Source organism: Haplochromis burtoni, unplaced genomic scaffold, assembly GCF_018398535.1.
Source record: "Haplochromis burtoni strain Fernald_Lab_line unplaced genomic scaffold, NCSU_Asbu1 Contig_18, whole genome shotgun sequence".
In the NCBI taxonomy this organism is placed as follows: domain Eukaryota; kingdom Metazoa; phylum Chordata; class Actinopteri; order Cichliformes; family Cichlidae; genus Haplochromis; species Haplochromis burtoni.
This window is the reverse complement of record NW_024582379.1, coordinates 283,416-292,436: the sequence shown is the minus strand read 5'-3', so window position 1 is coordinate 292,436 and position 9,021 is coordinate 283,416.

Genomic DNA, 9,021 nt, shown 5'->3' with positions numbered 1-9,021 from the left:
GTTTTGTGAGGTGCTTTCGTGATATTTAATGGATCGGATTACATTTTTTATTTTTCTCCGATATCCGATCCAGTAATTTAGGTCAGTATCGGACCGATACCGATACGTAATATCGGATCGGTCCATCTCTAATAAATATTTCACATATTTTTCATTTATTTATATGACTTTTTTGGAATGACTTCCCTGAATTTTATTGACATAAAACTGCTGGCTATAGACCTCAGCAGTGCCTTGATTATTTCTATTTATAGTACCCGAATTGCAGTTCTTCACCCCAATATGAAGACACCTTAACTGCAAATATTTTTACTCCTTTTCACACAGCGTGATTTTCACCAGGGTTGGATTACAAAGGTTGTTCAGCCCGTCCTCTGTGAAGTCGGTCTGCATTTAGAGACCTCCATCAAGACTCTGCAAACATGAAAGGAAACCTCTGTAAGCTTCTGAAGTGATTTGGCTGCAGGTGCATTACTATCTTTTTCACACATTTAAACATGAGAGGTCCACGAGGGCGTGAATGTAGAGAGCTAGCTTCAGCTCATTGGTGTGTAAGTGTGTGTGTGTCTGTGTGTTTACAGCTTGATACACACCTAAGCTTCTTTAGTGTGACACCAACTCTTTAACTTGACACCAGTGATTTTTACCAGCTGTAACCCTTGCTGGCTATCTGCCAGATTCACGTGTACAATACAAACATGTGTGCATGCCATAACACAAGGTCATACATCACCTAACATCACTTCAAAAGGCTCAATTTACTTTAAAAATGTGACCAAAGCTTGTTTTAGTATAATCTTCATCCCTGCATTAAAAGGCTTAATTAATTAAATATTAGTTAAAAAAAAGAAAAAAAAAGAAGAGGAAGAAGCAGTGACTGCATCAGTCTGACCCTGATGATCTGACAGGCTACAACCATTGACTGTAGAAAACAGTCAATGGTCTTTTCTACAGTCATTAGCTAGAACCAGCATCTGTGCAATGTCACATATTGGGTTTTGGTTTCAAGAGCTCTGAACTGCAAAGGCTTAAAGCTATGTCCTGTTTAACAAGAAGAAGAAGAAGAAGAAGAAGAAGAAGAAGAAGACGTAAATAAGAATAAAAGGAAGTAAAGAAGAGTGTGAGGGGAAGAATAAATATGGACACTCATCTAAAAACCATGTGGCTGTGCCTGACAATGAAAACTATTTTATTAACCCTTTAAGACCTACCATAGAACTAAGGCCGCCAGAGCTTATATTATATTTTTACATGCTGTAGTGCCATTTTAGGGAGCATTTCAAGTTGCTATACATCAATACAAGCATTATAGCCCAAATTTTAATAATATGTATGCATTAAGTCCATAGTAACAACATAAATTGCAAAAAAGTGCAATAAACTACAAAAAAATTTTAAATCGTTTTTGTTTTGTTTTTTTATATATATTTCTACTTGGAGAAATTTAAGAGGTTTATCCCTCAAAACTTTAAATACAAAAAAGTTGCAAAAAATAGTTTACAACAAGAGGAAATTTATTTTGAGTGTCTTCATAGTTTTATTTTTGAGATACACCAATTTTTATATACTGCAGAAAAAAAGAAAAACAATCTTATGATGCAAATTTGCAAAGAAAACAGCAGGTGCATCAAAATAAATTATTTTAAGCAGTGCAATTTGAGTTCTAAGCATCACAGAAACTATTCAGAAAAGCCTAAAGTCAAACATGACTTATAAAAACACCAGTATAGGCTTCTAAGGCCTACAAGTAAAAAACTACATTTTCCGTGAAGATGACGTCACTTCCGGTTTCGGACAGGTAATGGTGGACATGCAATCGTTTGCGCTGACGTCTATTTCAATGTAGGAAGTGTTATAAATAGCTGATCGGATCGGCAAAGTATGTTTCTGGAATATTATGTTTTTGTTCCTGCAAGCGCTTTTTATGCAACCTTTGCAAAGCTATGTGTGGAAGGAAACCGTGACTTAGGACAAGCTGATGGCATAAGATGTAAGTACAACTCCTCCGGTTTCATATGCAAAAAAAATTATTGCGCTAGCTTACGTGGTTCCAGTTCTACAGGGATTTAAAAATAGTTACGCAAAACAGAGCGTGCTGCTCTGATCAGCTTTAAAAGGTTAATTCAGGTCAAAATTCAAGGGTAGAAGATTTTGATAATTGGAAAAAAAAAGTTTCAGTTTTACTCCACACGTCTTTTTGATATAAAAAGATCTGCTCCCTCCTCCACATGACCTATAATTAAAACCATAAAAATATAAGGTAATCCAAGCAGAACACTTTGTGAGCAGGATGGTGAAGGGTCAGCTGGGTTGCACTGTCAGTGTAGCTCAACCACATAGCAGACTGAATGTACCTGCAGCTCTAAGATTACAAACATGCACTTTGGCAATGCAAATATTGGTGATCTCTTGACGCTTGTTGTTATTTTACTTCTCAGTTTTGCATAAAATGCACAAATACAGGTTGGGAAAGGATTCGTGTTTCACCATTAAGTTGACAGAGGTCAACTATGAGCCCTTTTCCTCTTGTACCTACTCGGGGTCAGTTCGACTCAACTCGACTTGGTTTTTAGGGTTTTCTAATAAGTGGTAGTACAGTACCTGGTACCAGGTACTCATTCAGTACCTACTCAGCCGGGTTTCCAAGGTGATCCAAAAATGTGACATCAAGAGACTGCACACAACTGATTGCCTAGTCAGTAGCATTGCTGAATCATTTTACAGCGTCTCCTTCACAAAAATAAAAACTGCCTTTTTTGAAGCCTGATAACAAGGGCAATGGTTGCACACAAAAAAAAAACAGGGTGATGCTGCAGCAGTATATTAATGACTAACCTCATATGTCGCCGAAGTACTTGCTCATAGGGGGTCATATGATTGTTGGGTTTTTCTCTATATGTATTACTGTAGGGTCTACCTTACAATATAAAGTGCTTTGAGGCAACTGTTGCTGTGATTTGGCGCTGTATAAATAAAACTAAATTGAACTGAATTGGTATACCATCACCTCGACGTCCTCCAGTGTTGAGATTTTTGTGTAGCATACAAATGACGACATAGGACTTTCGGCCACGTTGCTATAAAGATCTCACACACATTAGGTGGTACTCAGTTGTAATGGAAAACATCCAAAACTGAGTCGAGTTGAGTCAAGTTGAGCTGAGAAGGTACTAGCTATAAGGGCCCCAAAATGCATCAAGAATATATCACCCACACTATCACATACCCAACAGCAGCCTTAATCATTGATGGCATCCCAATGTTGCAGCAGGATTAGACATTCATTGACATGCACGTGGTATAGAGTTCTGCTGCTGTAGTCCGTCTTCTTCAAGATTTGACATGTTGTGGGATCACAGAATCTTCTGCATACCTTGGTTGCAATCAGAGTTTGCTTTGCCTTCCTAGCAGATCGAAGCAGTGTGACCATTCTCCTCTGATATCTGACATCAATAACACAGAGACCCGAGGCTCACTTTTCAGCAAGTCATCTTGACAATGTCTAAATGCATAAATGCCACCATGTGATTGGTTAATTAGATATTTATGTGAACAAACAGCTGAACAGTAGTAAATAATAAAGTGAAGAGCAAGTGTGCTTGAAAGAGTACATGCTGCTAGTATTGGAGTACTGTAGTGTGAAAGCTAATTGTTTATTTTCGTGTGTTGATTCACTTTTTGGCTCAATGCATTTTTTTAGTGTGGATGTGTGTGTATTTTTTCCCATCTTGTAAATAATAAAATGGCCAGTAAGTGTATTGTTTTATAATTAGTCAATCTGAGTGTGAGATTGAACAATCACTGCAACTGTCAGACCACACAAAAGATGAATGCAGCAATGATTGAGAATTTATTTCCACTGATAAAGGGAAAAGGTCTTCTAACCCGAACAACCATTTAGGATGTTTCCATATAAGTGTCAGTTTTGCATACTTTGTTTGGGTAGTTTTTGTTCTCTCGGTGTTTCCCTGTCTGTTCCTCCCATTGTCTCTTTTGCTAATGTGTCGCCTCCCTGTGTCTGATCTCCTATTAAGTGTTAGTATCCATGCCAGTATTAAATATCTTGCTTGTTTCCTGTCTTACTTTGAGGGCTGGTTTTCTTTCATGCTTAGTTTTGCTTCCTGTCTCTTGATAGCCTTGACTATTTATTTCCCCCTGTGTTGATAATGTGCTGATTTCCCTGCTTTGCCTCATCCCTAATTGTTATGTCGTTGCTTCCTGTGCCTGTTTTTGTTTTGCATCATGTTTTCAAATGGACGTTTTTCCGATTTTGTGTTGGACTTGCAACCAGCCTCAATAAGACCTTGTCTTTCGCTTAATATTTAGCCTGCAATGAGGACCTTACTCCACTCTGCATTGCAATATGTAAGGTGTTGAGATGGAGGGAATGATAACGTGTTGGATTCAAATACTCTGTCGCAATATTAATGAACACAATGTAATGAACAGTAAACTTTTTAACCAGGGAACACACAGCTGCCAGTAGTAAAAAACACAAAGGTAAGGTAATGGAGTGGTCATGGTTAACTTTCCTCTCCTCTCTGATCTCCTGTCTTGTCCTTCCTGTGCCCATTGTACAGTTGCCCTATACGAGCTCTCCTTTCAGCTAGTTGCCCTACTCAGGTGAGGGATACAGTATATTGAAGGAGATTTTTCTTGTATTTGATTCCGCTCCTTTTCAGAGCAGCTGAAAGCCTGGCCTCCATGCTGCTCCCTCCTCCCTGTCCTGTCCAGTTCCCAGGGGACCCCCACTCTACCGGGCTGGCCTGGGTGGAGCGGTCTCAGAGTGGGGCAAGTAGGGAACAGACAAGGGTATCACTTACAGCCTCCCTCCTGCACTTACACAGCGCAGAGTACACAGGCACCAACAGCGCACCCCTTCACCTTGCCTGTCTCCCTCTCTCGGGTGCACACTCAGTGGTTTTGATGTGCGTTCACACGTACATGGAGACACAAGCGTCTTTTCCAAGTCTTACCAATTCGAGATACATGTCCTATCTTTTTCATCTGTCTTTTCAACCTGTCTGCTCAGTCACTGATCCCGGGTGGAGGCAATCCACAGTGGAGCTGTGAAAAGTCATTTCTTTGCACTGCAAAGCCAGGAATTGAGATTTAGTGACTAAGAGTTATGCATAAGTTTATAGTATCTGGATAATTTTAAAATGTTCAAACGCTTATGCACACAACACATAGAAAAATTAATCAATATTGGCTTTCCACTATTGTCAGTTCAGTGTGTCTTCACACACCTTTGCCCTACTTATTATACCCACCAGCTATGTCGATAGGATTCAGTGTTAGAGGCACAGATTGCTTGATTACAATCTGATTTTCTTGAATTAGCAAGCTATGTGTGTATTATTGATTAAACCTGAAGCTTTCATTAAATACTAAAAAGACTGATTGTGTTGTTTGCTTCTGAGTTAAAGTTCAACTAACTTCACACATCACCCACTTAATCAGCATAGCAGTGCTGTCACGTAGTTCTTGACTGGTTCTTTTACACACAGAGCAATAGCTATAGGGCATACTCAGAAACAACAAGCCCCCCAGTAGAAAAAAAAAACAGCATGATACTTCCTACAGTGAAGGAAGAGGATTAACACAGATCTTTTCAACTACACAGGAAGGAAAGTGGGTCGTGTCGTCCCCCCCCCCCCAAAAAAAAAACCTCACAAGAATGTTGTTCATAGGATTAGGTTTGTTTGTTTTTTCTTTTTCATTTTTTAAAATAATGTAATTATGACAATTTAAAAGCATATCATAAAGCTTATGAAACCCTTAACTCTTAACATTTCTAAGTATTTGTTTTCTGTTGGTAGGATGAGCTGTGGGGCATTTAAAGGAATCTGTAGGATCCCAGCAGGATAACATAGCCAGACATTTCTGAGCACTGTAAAGGACTAATGAGCTTTTTAGCGGGGCAGCATGAACACACAAAAATGGTTGTTTAACTAACTATAAAATGTGACTCAAATTCCACCTGTTAACCTCATCATTTCTCCTGGTGAGACATAAACCACTTGCTTTCTAAAAACTGAAACTAGCTGTGTACCACATTTCCATTCAGATTTCATTCAGACTCTATTTAAAGTAAAAAAAAAAAAAAAAATACCGTATTTTCCTGCTTGTGGAAAAAAAAGACTTTAGTTGATTTTTGGAACTTGGAACTCAAATGCAAGCCTAAACAATATAAGACATAAAAACCTAAATTAACTGTTGCACAGTCAAAGGAGGTTGAAAAATGTAAATCAGGTTTTTTAATGGAAATTGAAAAAAATATCTAAGCTCACTGATGGAGTTTGTGTTGGCTAATTTTACCATCCTGATCTCTCTCCTCCCAGATCTGTGCTTCATTTTCCTTGTTTTCACATCATTAAGGCCAATCCACATCCTCCTCTTTGGGGGCGGGGTCCTGTGGAGATCAGTGACGCCTCACTGACCACATCAATCAATCATTCTCCATCTGACTAGCTCTCTCCTGCTTCCTTTTGTCTCTCTCTGTATGTATCTGTCTCCATATCTCTCTGTCTCGCCTACACAACTTTAATATCGCTCGCTTCCTTCTTTCCCACACGCAACATGGGAACTATTTATCATAAGAGCACAGCTAAATGTTGTCGAGCAATTCTTAGAAAAGCGGCCACTGAAGAAGGCTCTTTGGGTGGTGAACTGTAACCATCAGCAAGTAGCTATTATTATTGTGGTATTTATTACTGTATATTTTTAATTTTCTACATACACTGTAGACCACAATTATTCAATTTCAGTTTCACTAGCCACACCCAGGCCTGACTACTGCCAGATGAACTGAGTTGAGAAATAATTTAAAAAGCAGAAAACAAAAGCAACAAATAATGCCATGATCTAAAGAAACTCAAGAACAGATGAGAAACATATCATTGAGTCTTGAAAGGATTACAAAGTCATTTCCAAGGCTTTGGCACTCTAATGAACCATGGTGAGAGCCATTATCGACAAATAGAGACACTTGGAACAGTGGCAAACCTTCTCAGGAGTGGCCAACCTACCAAAATTACCCCAAGAATGCAGCAACTGCTCATCCAGGAAGTCCCCAAAGAACCCCAAATAACACTTTAAGAACCCCAGCCCTCACTTGCCTCAGATAAGATCAATGTCTGGGTAAAAATGTCCTCCATAGGAGAGTCCAAGGAGATATCCATTGCTGACCATACAAAAACACAAAGGTTCATCTCACATTTGACCAAAAAACATCTTCATGATTCGCAAGAATTTTGGGGAAATATCCTGTGGACTGACAAGACAAAGGTTTCATTTGGATCCATCCACATAAAACTAACAAAGCACTGTATAAAAAGAACATCATATCAGCAGTAAAAACATGGTGGTGGTAGGGTGATGGTCTCGGGCCACTTTGCTGCTTGAGGACAATTTGCTGCAACTGATGGAACCATGAATTCTGCTCTGTACCAGAAAATCCTAAAGGCCAATATCAGTCCATCATTTTGTTCCCTGAGTTTTAAGCATTATTGGGTAATGCAGCAAGACAATGGTTGAAAACACACCAGCAAGTCCCTCTCTGAATGGCTTAAAACAAAATGGAATTTTTCAAGTTAAAGCAGGCCATACAAAAGGCGTCATACGTTTTGTTTGAAGTCTGGTTTCAAATCCAATTGAGATGTTTTTGCTTGACCTTTAACAGGCTTTTCATGCTTACAAAACTTCAATGTGGCTGAGTGAAAACAATTCTGTAAAGAAGAGCGGGCCATAATTCCTACACGCTGATGGGAAAAACTCATTGCCTGTTTTTGCAAGGGCTTCATTGTAGTTTGTGCTGCCAAGGGTGGTATTGTCTTTTCTCTGTTTTTCTACTTTGAATTTGATTTTGCTGCTCTGTACTTGGTAAATCCAGTTCTTACATATTCATTCATTCACACAACTGAGTGCTTTTTGTGTAACATTCACACTCTTGGAGAGAAACTTGGGGTTCCATATCTTGACCAGAGTTCTTTGGCATGCAGACTGGAACAAAAAAAGATACTCAATGACAAGTACAGTGATAGTCTGGATGTTTCCTCTTATCAGATAATCTAATGAACATGTGAAGCAAAAGGCCAAAGCCTTCCTGATCTCATAAATCAGCGGTCCCCAACCCCCAGGCCTCGGACCGGTACCGGTCCGTGAGTCGTTTGGTACCAGGCTGCGAGAGTTGAGGTTCAGGTGTGAAATGTATGGTTTTCAGGGTTTTTATCGGTTTTCAGCGTTATTTTGTTATCGTTTTTATCGTTAACTCGGTTTTCCTGGGTCTTTTCACGTGTGTTATGAATACATCTTCTTTTTTTCGGTACCGGTACCGAAATTATTTTGTTGTATTTATCCGCGACACCTTAAAGGCCGGTCCGTGAAAATAATGTCGGGCATAAACCGGTCCGTGGCGCAAAAAAGGTTGGGGACCGCTGTCATAAATGCTTGCTAGTTCAGCTCACCATCAGTCATCAACAGCTGAAAATCCATTTATTTCAATTTATTTAGTGTTTGCTAGAGTGCCCTTCTATTTTATTGTCTTAAATATGAAATGATCGATCTATTTGTGAACTACTGTTAAAAAAAATGTGGCTCCTGAATCAGAAAAAAAAACAATTTAGGTTTGATAGTTGCAAACAGAGCAGGAAATTAGGAGTGCGATCGCTTGATGAATTTTTTGACAACATGAACAATCCAAGATGGTTATCATTATGCATAATGGCAGATACTGATATGAAACGGATTACAGTATATGGGATAAAATGAGACAAAGATACATGCCTCAGCTATCTATCACCCGTTTGTTGTTTTGAATGCCACCTTACACACCCGATTTTATTTCTCTCCTTTTTTTGTGATTTGCACACTTTGTTGTTCTGTCGTCCTCTTATCTCACCTGTCTGTCTGCATACCAACCTGTCTGCTTCTTAGTGTTCCATTTTACCTCTCAGTCTGTATGTCTGCCAGGTAGGAAAGGTCAGGGCTAAATGGGCTGAGTGTAAACAATGCCTTTGG